The sequence below is a fragment of the Balaenoptera ricei genome, chromosome 4 (genome assembly GCF_028023285.1).
Source record: "Balaenoptera ricei isolate mBalRic1 chromosome 4, mBalRic1.hap2, whole genome shotgun sequence".
Classification (NCBI taxonomy): Eukaryota; Metazoa; Chordata; class Mammalia; order Artiodactyla; family Balaenopteridae; genus Balaenoptera; species Balaenoptera ricei.
The window spans coordinates 90,688,852-90,703,249 of record NC_082642.1 but is presented as its reverse complement, the minus strand read 5'-3'; the positions used below and the strand labels follow the sequence as shown (position 1 = coordinate 90,703,249).

The 14,398-nt window shown below is 34.2% G+C and overlaps 1 protein-coding gene across 8 annotated transcripts in view; it reads right to left on the bottom strand.

Moving 5' to 3' along the window:
* Positions 1 to 14,398, bottom strand: part of ZNF148 (zinc finger protein 148) — a 126,596-nt gene that overhangs the window by 86,739 nt on the left and 25,459 nt on the right. For 6 of the 8 annotated variants that reach the window (XM_059920922.1, XM_059920930.1, XM_059920928.1 and 3 more), the window contains exon 2: positions 8,094 to 8,174. The exons of 1 other annotated variant lie outside the window; for it this stretch is intronic. The gene's annotated coding sequence lies outside the window, so the exon portion shown is untranslated. Of the gene's footprint in view, positions 1 to 8,093; positions 8,175 to 9,718; positions 9,758 to 14,398 lie in introns of those variants that run through there. One more of the 8 variants, XM_059920925.1, reaches the window with a different exon arrangement.

The window sequence follows — 14,398 nt, the reverse complement described above, 5'->3', positions numbered from 1 at the left end:
AAAAATAAAACACAACAAACAAAACACATTACTTACGGAGACAAAAATACTGTACAAATATAACATGGACAAACTGGTATGCATAATGAAGTGATCACTCTTTGTAAATAGTAAGCTATGCCTGAATAACCAGTGCAATGACTTCTTTTTAAATCTGAAACTGGGAAAATACAATAGTGATAAGTAGTAACTGTGAAATAACCCTGGCCTTGTAAAGAATAATTTGCCTAGATCTGGAGTGTACAACTTCAGAGACATGGGATATTGAAGGAAATTCAGAAGGTTACAGACCTACACGTTTATAAAAGAGAAATCAGTGATTAAAAACTCACTTAATAACACTATTTTTATCTGCTTTGCAAAGGCTATGAAGTGAAGAGAGAAGCAAACACAATTCTAGGCCTTAAAAATAACAAATAGAACTAGTTCTGTACAGAATATACATGTATTCACAATAGAAAGGATTACAGTTGTAAAATCATACTAAATACCTACAGAAATATGATCACCAAGGTCATCTTTGACTAGAAAAGCTGACAAAAATGGGAATAATCATAGGGAGACTGTGTTCCATACCCAAAAAAATTAAAATGAAAAACATAAGCTATACAAAAGAAGAAAATTTCCTGTCAGTGAATATTTCTGAACATAGTAACAGACTAAAGAGTTTATGGAGTTTCCTTCCATAGAGGTTTTTAAAAATATTACATTCCTACCTATTAAGAATAATTTGTATTTACTCCTCCACAGAAAGCTTGGAGACCAGATGATATGACACATCTTATGATTTTATATCAGTTTTTACAGTAGTGCAAAGGTAATAAGAATAGTCTTTCTCGGGCTTCCCTGGTGGCGCAATGGTTGAGAATCTGCCTGCCAATGCAGGGGACACGGGTTCGAGCCCTGGTCTGGGAAGATCCCACATGCCGCGGAGCAATTGGGCCCGTGAGCCACAACTACTGAGCCTGCGTGTCTGGAGCCTGTGCTCCGCAACGAGAGAGGCCGCGATAGTGAGAGGCCCGCGCACCGCGATGAAGAGTGGCCCCCGCTCGCCGCAACTAGAGAAAGCCCTCGCACAGAAACGAAGACCCAACACAGCCAAAAATAAAATAAAATAAATAAATAAATTTTAAAAATAAAAAAAAAAAAAAAAAAAAAAAAAAAAAAGAATAGTCTTTCTCACCTAAAACATACCAGTAATAAGTCCATCTTTGTACTTCAGAAAGTATAATACATTCACTTTTTAAAACATTTCAACACTGTATCCATATTTTTTAAAAGTTTAAATTCTGATGGAACTATTTACCCCTCAGTATCCTTTCATTTCAGAATTTTCCTGCATATTCACACATGTCTACTTTTGCAGATGAACTCTTGCTCAAAAAAAACATTTTTTTTTCACTAGGACTGTGTCATATATAAATAAATAGCAAAAATGTCAACAGTAACAATAACCTGGGCAGGCAGGGAGGGGGGAGCCACAATCTGAAATTACTCCAATATGTTATCTAAAATGCCCAGTTTTCAACAACAAATTATAAGGTGTACCAAAAAAAAGAAAGAAAGAAAGAAAAGAAAAATGTGACCCACGTTAATGAAAAATAGCAATCACGACAAACAGTTTCTGAGCATCCCCAGATGTTGGTTTAAGCAAAGATTTCAAAACATTTATTATAGACATGTTAAAAAAGAACCCACCTTTAACTATTTTTTAATTATGAAAACAATCAACAGATAAGAAATTCTCAATAAGGGTACAGAATTTATGTAAAAGAACCACATGGAAATTCTGAAGTTGAAAAGTATAATAACTAAAACAAAAAATTTACTACAGGATTCAAGATGGCAGAAGAAAATAGATGACCTTGAAGATATATCAGTAGAAACTATCCAATCTGAAGAACAGTGAGGAAAAAAAATTGAAGAAAACTGAACAGAGCCTCAGAGAACAACTTATCAACATTTCTGGAGTTCCAGAGGAGAGAAAGGGCAGGGGAAAAAAAAATTTTTTTAATAAACCACCACCAGAAAATTTTCGAAATTTGATTTTTTAGAAGAAATCAAATCTATGGGTCTTAGAAGTTCAATGAATCTCATGGAGAATAATTACAAAGAGACACACCTAGACACATCATAGCCAAACTGTTAAAAACAAACACAAGGAGAAAAATCATGCAAGCATAAAGAGAAAAATTACTCAGCGTGTGCAGGGAACCACAATACGATTAACAGCTGACTTTCGATCAGAAACAACAGAGGCCAGAAGACAGTGGGATCACATTCTCAAAGTGCTGAAAGAAAACACCTGTCAATCAAGAAGGCAGCAAAACTACCGTTCAAAAATGAAGGCATAATAAACAAAGTCTCAGATGAACAAAGACTGAGAGAATTTTTTGCAGACCTGCCATACAAGAAATACTAAAGGAAGTCCATCAAGTTGAAAGGAAATGACACCAGACTTAAATACACAGGAAGAAAAGAGCACCAGAAATGGTAAATATGTGGGTTAAACTAAAAAACTCTATAAAATACATTTTTCTCATTTCTTCTCTTAACCTCTTTAAAAAAACATAAGAATCTATAAAGCAATGGTTATAACACTGTATTGCTGGGTTTATAGCATATATGGATGTAATATACATATATAACAGTTGTGGCACAATAGAGGAAGGAGAAAATGGAGCTATACTGGAGCAAAGTTCCTATATTTTACTGATACTGACTTAGTGTTAATATTAAGCAAACTGTTAAAATGTATAATGTAAACACCATAGCAATCACAAAGAAAATATCTTAAATTCTATTTAGAAAAGACATCAATAGAGTAATTAATATGGCACACTAAAAAACATTTAACACAAAAGAAGGCAGCAAAGGAAGCACAGAGAAACAAAAACCATAAGAGACATATATAAAACAAATGGCAAATGTAAATCCAACCATGACCATAATTAAATATGAATGTCTAGACAGCCCAATGGAAAGGCAGAGACTGTCAGATTGGACAAAAACAAGATTCAACTATGTGCTGTCAACAAGAGACACACTTTAAATTCAAGACTGAAAGTAAAAAGATTCGGAACAAGGATATATATACTATGGAAAGAGTAACCATAAGAGAGATGGCATGGTTATATTAGTATTAGACAAAATGGATTTTAAGACAAATATTACTGGAAATGAAGAAAGATATTTCAAAATGACAGTCAATAAATTAGGAAAATATTATAATAATTATAAACCCTAAAATAATGAAGAGCCCTAAAAAAATAAAATAATAACATTATTGAAAAGAAAAATAGAAAATTCAACAATTAGCATTGGAGATTTCAATACCCCACTCTAAGCAATTGACAGAATAACTATTCAGCAAATTAACAAACATACAGAAAACGTGAACCACACTCTCAACCAACTATACCTAGAGTTGGCATATAGAAAACTCCAGCAAACAACAGAATACATATTGTTGTCAGGTACACACTCTCCAGGACAGACCAAATGCTAGGCCACTAAACAAGCCTCATAAACGTAAAAGGACTGAAGTCACACAAAGTATGTTCTCCAACCATAACAGAATTAAAGTAGATATCAACTAAGTTAGAAACTGTAAAATTCTCAAGTGTTTGAAAATTAAACTTCACAATTCTGAATAATATATGGGTCAAAAAAGAAATTAAAAGAGATGTTAGAGAATATTTTTAACTGAATGAAAACAAAAACAAACACATCAAAATCAATGGGATGCAGCTCAAGCAGTACTTAGAAGGAATTATATAACTTTAAGTATACTGAAAAAAAGAGGAGTCTCAAATCAATGACATGAGCCCCCACTTTAATAAATCAGAAAAGGAGTAAACTAGGGGACTTCCCTGGTGCTCCAGTGGTAAATAATCCACCTTCCAATGTAGGGGACGCGGGTTTGATCCCTGGTCAGGGGAACTAGGTTGCAGGGTAGAACATGCTGCAGGGCAGCTAAGCCCGTGTGCAACAACTACTGAGCTCGTGCACCTCAACTGGAAAGCCCGCGTGCAGCAAGCTACAGAGCCCACGCACTCTGGAGCCCACACGCCACAACTACAGAGCTCACGTGTCCTGGAGCCTGCACGCCACAACTAGAGAAGAGAAAAAACCTGCACGCCACAACTAGAAAGAAGTCCACAGACCACAAGGAAAGATCCCGCACGCCTCAACGAAGATCCCACATGCTGCAACTAAGACCCGATGCAGCCATAAATAATTAATTAATCAATTAATTAATTAATATATTTTTTAAAAGAAAAAGAGCCAACTAAACCCTAAAGCAAGCTGAAAAATATATTGAAAATTTAGAGCAGAAATAAATAAAATACAAAACAGGAAGACAGAGAATAACTTGTTTTTTAAAAAAAGATCCAAAAAATTTACAAACTTTTAGGAAGACTGACAAACAACAAAGAGAAAAAACACAAATTACCAAAATTAGGAATGAAAGAAGGGATATTACCGCTGACCTCACAAAAATTAAAAGAATTATACGGGAAGGAATATTATAAACAGATATATGCCAACAAATTAAACAACTTTTATGAAATTCCTAAAAAGACATATATTACTGACACATAAACTAATGAAAGAGGAAACAGAAAAATCTGAATATAACAAACTGAGTTAGTATTTAAAATCTGCCCACAAAGAAATGGCCTCACTGATGAATTCCATCAAATATTTTAAGGGGGAAATACCAATCCTTCACAAACTCCTTCACAAAACAGAGGAAGAGTGTACATTTTGCAACTCAATCTATAAAGCCAGAGTTTCTTTGATATAAAGACATCACATGAAAACTACACTCCAATGTCTCTCATAAACATAGATACAATATCCTTACAAAATATTAGTAAACTGAATCTAGCAACAGATAAAAAAAGGCCTATATATACACCAAGACCAAGTAATATTTACCCCAGGAAGGCAATGGTGGTTTAACACCTGAAAATCAATTAATGTAATACACCATGTTAAGAGACTAAAGGACAAAAAACCACATGGTTATCTCAATAAACAAAGAAGAATTTGACAAAATTCAACACTTACTCATGATAAAAAAAAGTCTCAACAAACTAAGACTAGAAGAGAACTTCCTCAAACTGATAAAAGGTATCTACAAAAAAAAACCAAAAACAAAAAACTAACATCATGCTTACTGGCTAAACACTGAATGCTTTCCTCCTAAAAATGAGGATGTCCATTTTCACCACTTCTATTCAACATTGTACTAAAGGTTCTAGCTAGTAAAACAGAGCAGGCAAAATCAATCAATCAACCAACCAACCAACCAAGCAATCAATTGATCAAGTAATGGCATCTAGATTAGAAAAGACGAAATAAAACTGTCTTTATTCTCTAGCGATGCGATCTTGTATATAGAAATTTCCCAATGAATCCACAAAAGAGCTACAAGAACGAATAAACAAGTTCAGCAAGGCCACCGCCACTGAGAACTGATAAACAAGTTCAGCAAGGGCACAAGATATTAGATAAATAAAGAAAAATCAATTATATTTCTATAGTGAAATGACAGCTTTATATCACATCTTCCTATTAAAAATTTGAGCTGAGGGCTTCCCTAGTGGCACAGTGGTTAAGAATCCACCTGTCAATGCAAGGGACAGGGGTTCGAGCTCTGGTCCGGAAGATCCCACGTGCCACGGAGCAACTAAGCCTGTGTGCCACAACTACTGAGCTTGCACTCTAGAGCCCGCGAGCCACAACTACTGAAGCCCGTGCACCTAGAGCCCGTGTTCCACAACAAGAGAAGCCACCACAATGAGAAGCCCGCGCACCACAAAGAAGAGTAGCCCCCACTCGCCGCAACTAGAGAATGCCTGTGCGCAGCAACAAAGACCCAATGCAGCCAAAAATAAATAAATAAAATAGATACAACATTAAAGAAATAAAAAATGTTTAAAAAAAAAATCTGAATTGATTCAAATTTTCTGTCTTATCCCTCAGTAGAGTTTTAAAATTTTTTTCAAGTAGATTTCTCCCAGGTATTTTATCTTTTTAGTTGTTACTGTGAATGTATACCTCTTCTTCCTTTATTAGCCCTACTTTTACTATTTGTATTAAAAAATCATTTATGTATAATTGATTTCATAAGCAGTTCCTTTACTGAATTCTCAGTACAAAAAACAAGCAGGCAGATGAACTGAACTGATTTCAGGAACAGGACCCCACCCATCCAAAAAAAAAAAACCATGGAAATTCAGTATATGATAAATGTGGCATTTCAAATATGTAGAAAAGAAATGCATCATTCAATAACGGGAATGAGGACAAATGGTAAGCCATCTGGAAAAAAGTAAAGCTGATCTCTACATTTATTGCTTATACCAAATATATTCAATATAAATCAAGATTTTAAACAATTTAAACCGTAAAAAGTAATACAAAACCCATATAACTTTTCAAGTTCACTGAATCTAAAACTACCAAGCTAAAACTACCAATCATAAGAAACACAACTAATTTTGTCACTTAGAAAAAAACAATGCCAAACCATGACAAGCCAACAATTCACGTCATTCAGAGATGTTATAATGTGGAGGGAAAAACGAGTCCTACAATCAGTGGGGGAGACCTTTTAAACCTTACACGGGAAACCCCACCCCCACCCCAGCCCTGAAGAAAAAGATCACTAAATTCAATCATACAAAATTAAAACTTCAACAAGGCAAAAACAAAATCAAAAGATAAGCAAAACCTGAGTAAAAACCATCTGCCTAATGCATGACCAAACAGATAACTGAAAATATATATATAGCCAATAATAATGGGGAAAAAAATGCTGAAACTCACAATGAAATTTTGAAAAGCAATACTAAACAACAAAAAACTGACAAATACTAAAAGTTTGACAGTAGCTAGTATTATCAAAGAGATAAAACAGATTCCCATTTTCCCAGACTACTGATGTTGGGGTAATCTTTTTAGTTGGGCAATTCAGCCACCAAATTATTAAATGTACACACTTCTTGACCCAACAATTTTTCCTTTAGGAATTTATACTACAAATATATTTTTAAATAATATGTGCAAAGATATATCCAAGAATATTCACTATATTCCCATTTATTACTGCAAAAAAACTTAACCTAAATATCCATAAATAGGAGTCTAGTTAAAATAATTATGGTACATCCAAATATAGGAATACTACACAGAATGAAATAAGAAGGAATGATATGCAAAGATACAGAAGCTAACAACAAAAAAGACATGCTGCTAATAAACAACATGCATGGTGTGATCTCATTTTTATAAAAATTATGTAAATATAGGTATACATATAAATTTCTGCATATATAATGGAAAATGTCTGTAATGATACACACACACACACACACAAATGTTAACAGTAAATGGGAATAAGAAAAGACTTTTAAAAATTGTTTACATTATAAGAGTCTCTACTGCATAAGTGTATATTCCTCTTATAATAAACCTGGGTAAGAAGTGAGAAGTGTTTAACAAAATCTTAAAATATGGCCACTAAAACTGCTAATAATTTCACACCTTCGCTTTAAAAGAGTTCTCAAAACAAATAAAATTTATGAGAATCTTTGAATTTTTATGATCATTAATAATGACATGAGAATATGTGCCATTGACAAATGTGTAAATACCCTGAAAACTGTGAAATATTTAATTTTCTTTCACTTTGTTTGAAAGATAAAAGCACAGGTCTAATATATGTACCAACATAGCCCAACAAGACAGGAGAGGATCATGGTTCTTCCTAAAATAAGGGAACCTGGGCCTAAAAAAGAGAAATGCAAGTAATCTTGTTAAGTGAGAAAAGATAACGGTCTTCATACAGAACTAATAACATTAATTCTTTCCAATGTATAGATGTTCATATCTGTATATAGTGATATCATGCTATGTATATGTAATATTCACGCTATATATAAGCAAGTATAAAAGAAAAAGGGAATGTCCAGTAAATGCAGAGTACTACCCAACAGCTGTGATAGGTGTGTTCATGTTCAAGTATATGGGCATCTATCACAGGTAAAAATTAGAGGTTGAGTAAAACAGCGCTGGATTACCTCTACAAAATAGGTCAGGCAAATGCCCATCCCGCCAGATCACTTGGCCGAATTTCCAAGCTGTTGATTCCTCCCTCTAGCCTATAAAAGTACAAAAATACAGGTTATGCCCCCCCAAAAATCAGGATTAGACATATTCTTAAAGTCAGGTAAAATAGGTATATCAAAATGTGCTAAATCTGACAAAATTCTTTCCACGGTAGATACTCTTGGATTAAATAAAATTACTTCACTTAGAACACTTAGTTCAACTGTAATGACCCATCAGTGCTGAATGATATCATGAAGAAAAGAAATGACCCAGACACTAACTGGACTTTTCCAAATTTAACTTCTAGCTGAGGATTAGGATTTCTTTAAAATCAGGGTAATAAACTAGAATTATCATAAACAACTTAAAATAGGAAGGAAGGCACAAAATGTATTTCACTAAAATCATATGTTGATGTTCTCAATTACTCAAATAGTACTAGTTCCTGTTAAAATCCCAGAGTAACAGTTCCCTGAGCTCAAAGTCTAATTATTTTAAGAATATAGTTTTTGAAAATACAAAAATGTTAAGTATTTAAAATTTTCAAGGCAAAGATATTTAATAATGTTAAAATGGTCCATAAATATTTTTTTAATGTCTATAATCAATCTTTCAACAGAGACTAATACAGAAAATTAACACTCCATGTTGGTATTGCATTGATATTGGACATATATAATTTTCTTCCTGCAACTGGGATATGTTTTCCTGGTATATGAAATGGAGATAATGAGGACTGAAAGCTGAAATTTTATTAGAAACAAAGAATAGGCCAAATATAACTTTTATTCAGAAATAAAAAAGCATTTTATATAATAGCCTAAACACATTTTTAGGACTCAATAAATACCCTGCAAATAAATAAGCTATAAATATAAAAGCAGGACAATTAAAGAAACTCTAAATCTTCAGAAAATAACCAAGTATATTAATTCTAACCTGTGTTTACACAATTTTATCAAGGGATTACAAACATTACAGCTTTTCTGATAATTCAGCATTTTCTAGTCCTTAGCCAGTCAGTAGCTTTGTTGCTAAACTAGTTACGAACAAAAAATCTATTTAAAATAATTTATTTCTACTAAGCTCTTAATTGCCTGCCTCAAAGTTTTGTTCCCAAGCATTCAAAAGAGCATATATGCCATTCCTCTCCGTTACTTAAAACTACTTTTAAATATATATTTTCTATAGTGTTAGTATCAAAAAGATAATAAAAGCCATAAAACTATATTATTGTGGTAGACACTATTAAAAACAGGTAAAGTAAAATAAAACTGTATCTGCACTACACTGCTATCACCATTCTACGTTCTTTACTGTATTCAACTTTTAGAATTTCCAACACAGTTCACAGGAATAAAGTTGAACAGAAACGACATGGTAAAGTCTATATATGGGAAATAAAAATGTCTTTAGACATTAGCGACTTTGGTATTACATTATGAGTCTTTTAAAGTTGACTGGATTTATCTAGTCCATAATCAAAACATTATTACTTATGTCATCACATAATAATGGTAACATATACAGCTGGACAAACGTTTTTGAGATGTTAATATTCTGTTGAAAACATTTTCACAGAAAGCCTACTCACCTTGCATCACTTTTTATTGAAAGCTCTAAATTAACGCTGTCACACATCAAAGACTATAACTAGGTATGTTAAAAGAGGGAGGAAACAAAAATAAAATAGTGAAGCAAGAAGGAAAAAGCAGCATGCCTCACTCCCACATACACACATCCCTCAAATGTACAAAATAATATAACCTGAAAGTCCGAATCTATAAACAGAAATTTTGTAATGTCTTTCCCATCACAACCTTTCCTCTATCATGGAAACCCAGAATTCCCCCTAACTCACCTGCCACATAGTCTCTGTCTCTGGAAACCTAATTCATTTAGCATCATCTACCAATTTCACTTATCCTTCCAAGTCTCTATCCCTCCTTCTCCTCTACCACCCCTCTCCACCAAAAATGGGGAAAAGAAAAGAATCTACCAGGCTGGAAACTACGACCCTGTAAGTACAAAAAGAAAGATATAAAGTTACTTGGGCAACCACCCAATGATCAGCTAAGATCTTCCTCTTTCCCTGCCCCACTTCCCCTACTTTAGAAGTGACTGAATATTCCTGCTTAGCAATTCCTCTATTTTAAGATTTTGCTGGCTAATTATTCCCTGATTATAATCACTTGTGCAGGGGCTTCCCTGGTGGCACAGTGGTTAAGAATCCGCCTGCCAATGCAGGGGACACAGGTTCGAGCCCTGGTCTGGGAAGATCCCACATGCCGCGGAGAAACTAAGCCCATGCGCCACAACCACTGAGCCTGCGCTCTAGAGCCCGCGAGCCACAACTACTGAAGCCCATGCTCTGCAATGAGAAGCAACCGCAATGAGAAGCCCGCTCACCCCAACTAGAGAAAGCTCACGCACAGCAACGAAGACCCAACCAGCCAAAAATAAATAAATAAAATAAATAAATTTATTTTAAAAAAAATAATAATAATCACTTGTGCAGGTATAATCAAATTAAGACAAAATACAGATTAAGGAAGAAAATAAATGATATATTTTTCAGGGACTGTTAGCTACTACCCGTCCATTATTTAGTTCTGACAGACTGGCAGGATTTCAATGTATTTACCAGCAGGTGGTCTGATTCATTATTCAGGCCAACATTTTTGTCATTAACTGAATCAACATTTTTGATCAACTGATATGTATATGCAACACTATCTAAGATTCCTAAGACATGCATAAAATATCATGGTCTCTGCCCAAAGGAGTTCATAATCTAGCAAGGATGGTAAACATACAAGAAATAATGTTAGTGATGATAATATAATGTGTTAAGCGCTATAACTGAAGTTTAAGCAATTTATCATAGGAAAATCAAAGCAGGGATCAATTAATTCTCCCTCTGTTACCTTTCCAAAAGAAAAGGAAGAAGTGACCTTTTAATGTTGGCTCCACATTTAAGAATAAAATGAATACCATATGCTTTGGACTTTGCTCAGTAGTGTTCCTAGGTCTTTGCAGATATTAACTAACTTAATACAAAAAACAAACCTATGAGGTTGGTGCTAATATTATTCACATTTCACAGAAGAAAAAACTGAAGGGTTAAGTAACTCACCAAAGGTTATAAAATTAGTAAGTGACAGAACCAAAGTCTTTATAATGGTTAGCAGGCACTCCACAATCTACTGTGCTATCACCTCCTCCTCCTCATCACTACCACCATGGCTTTAAGAATCTGAGAGGAAAAATGCTTCAAGTCCTTTAGCATCTTTTAACTAGATCATATTTGAAAGTAATTAGTTAAATTCTACTTTTACATTAGTTTTACTTTTGTGATTTAATAATGCTTTCTGAACAATGTTTTTTTTTAAAAAAAAAAGGTAAAGGAAAAAAGTTTGTTCCAGGCAAGAGATTTCTATGAATATGGTTAGAATTTCTACACAGTAACAAAGTAGACATATGTGTTCTTTTAATTTACACTACCTGCTTTGACAATTAAAGTTGTTAGAACTCAGAGTGTACTATTCATGACCAGATCCATCCTAAGGAGGAATGAAAGCTCCAAAAATTCAAACCACCCACCCCAGAAACTGCCCTAACCAGGTCTTTCTAGAACAATTTTCCATTTCTACCTTCACCAAAAATTAAGCCAAAATCTTATAAATTTCACAATCAATGTAGTTAACCCACTTGATTAAGAAAGAAAGTCCTACAAAGGGGTAATCAAATAAATTCTTAAAAAACAGTTGGCCGTGGGCTTCCCTGGTGGCACAGTGGTTGGGAGTCTGCCTGGCGGTGCAGGGGACACGGGTTCAATCTCTGGTCCGGGGGGATCCCACATGCCGCAGAGCGACTGAGCCTGTGCACCACAGCTGCTGAGCCTGCGCTCTGGAGCCGCGAGCCACGGCTGCTGGGCCCACATGCCACAACTACTGAAGCCTGCACACCTACAGCCCATGCTCTGTGGCAAGGGAGGACACCACAATCGGGGGCCTGTGGGCCGCACTGAAGAGTGGCCCCCACTCACCATAACTAGAGAAAGCCCGCGTGCAGCAGCGAAGACCCAACGCAGCCAAAGATAAATAAATAGATAAAATAAATTTTAAAAATAAAAAAAAAAACCTTCACCATTTAAAAAAAAAAAAAAAAAAGTTGGCCGAAGTGAGTAAAATAAAGGCACCAACTGAAAACGTTCACCTGCCCTTGACCTTTTTAAATCACCTAACCAGTAAACATTTGTCAAATAAGAAACCAACTCTCTATCCACGTTAGAAAACACAACAGTATAAGCATTTTTAGAAAATCCTTAGACTATAAACCACTAAAGAGACAAACCTAACCTTTAAATCCAAGTCACCTGTTGAGGAAAGACACTTTCCAAAAGCTAACCTTATCACAGAGGGGATGATAAACTATCAAGCAACTATGTAATCCTTCCCCAAATTCACCAATAGAAATTAGTTTTTAAGAATAGTAAACCACTAAACTCAAGGAAAAGCTGCTTTATTTTTACATGAATTTTTACTTGAATACATACCAATTTTGTAAATAATCATAAAATATTTTGCACTATGATGATCAAGATCACTCAGGTCAGTTTTCAAATGATCTCCTCAAAAACGTTACAAGCATGCTCTGATTAAAGTACTTCACAGTTTAAAAAGTGCTTTCAAGTGTCATATTTCACGGGACACCCCCTACACACACAATTACCTAGGCAGGTATTATTGTTTGCCTCCATTCTATAGATGATGAAACTAAGGTTCAAGAGGTTAAGTACCCATGGTTACACAACACCTGTCATGGCAAAGACTTCAACCAGATCCTCTGCCTCCAAATAAATGTCTACTTTAACATAGCACAACAGGAAAGGTCATTCCCGAGTTAAAATATTGATATATTTAATGTTACTCTTAACAATATTCTGAGAGTCAAAAATAAATAAACATCTTTGAAGTAAGGATAAGATCAATGAACATAAACTTTGAAATTAAAATGCTATCTACAGTAATAGTTACCATGTAAATATACAAAAAATTAAATTCATCTGATTTTCATAACACAAAAATTATCCTACTGTAATAATAACTAAGGAAACCCTAGAAAAGATTATAGGAATACCTATTTGAAAATTAAAGTTTAACTATTTAAATTTTATTTTTAAGTGTCAATTCTTCATGAATAAAAACATGTTAAAATATTATTAAAAACCAAAAATAACAAGAGGGAACTGGAATTATTACTTCTAATATGAAATATAATTAAATACTCTCATTTAAAAACATGTAAATGGTCCATTAAAAAGCTCATTTTCTGACAATTTTACCTTATTCAATACTAGAGTCAGTCACTCTTATCTCCTCTAAAACACATGCCCAGAATTACATAAGGCACTAGACACAATGTAGAGGTGTGTCCACACATAAAAGAAATGATTTTTAATCTGATTAGAAATCTAAGATTTGCCATCAGAGTCAATCTGAGAGTACCTCAAGAAGTGGCTGCAAAGAAGCCCAGTGATTTCTCTGTAACTGCAGTAACTATATTAGTTTGAACAATTCATGTAATATGTGAGATTTTTTAAAAATAGTAGTAGTTGGGACTTCCCTGGCAGTCCAGTGGTTAAAACTCTGTGTTTCCACTGCAGTAACTATATTAGTTTGAACAATTCATGTAATATGTGAGATTTTTTAAAAATAGTAGTAGTTGGGACTTCCCTGGCAGTCCAGTGGTTAAGACTCTGTACTTCCACTGCAGGGGGGCACAGTTCGATCCCTGGTCAGGGAACTAAGATCCTGCATGCCGCACGGGGCAGCCAAATAAACAGTAGTAGTTGATTTAACAAGTTAACTCATCATTTAGAAGCACTAGCTTCTACTAATGTAGAATAGACATTTTCTTATTTGGGTCCAATTTACTCTCAATTAGAAAACTAGGGAATGTAAAAAGCAGGACATTTTATCTTTCCTTTTCAACCTATGAATTAGAAACAGATTAAACTGGCTGCATAATACAAGATTTTCCAAATTTGTTTTGAAAAATATTTACTAATATTAAAATACTATTATATATTACTGGAATTATTAAATACCTTAAATACAAATAATCCATAAAATAAACACATCTTTGAAGAAAATACCAGAATTCACAATTTCATTTTAATTAACTATACTACAAAATTCAGTTTATGTGATAGATGCCTAGTAAATTGCATGCATCTATTCCCTGGCACCCTCTTGAACTGGTTATGACT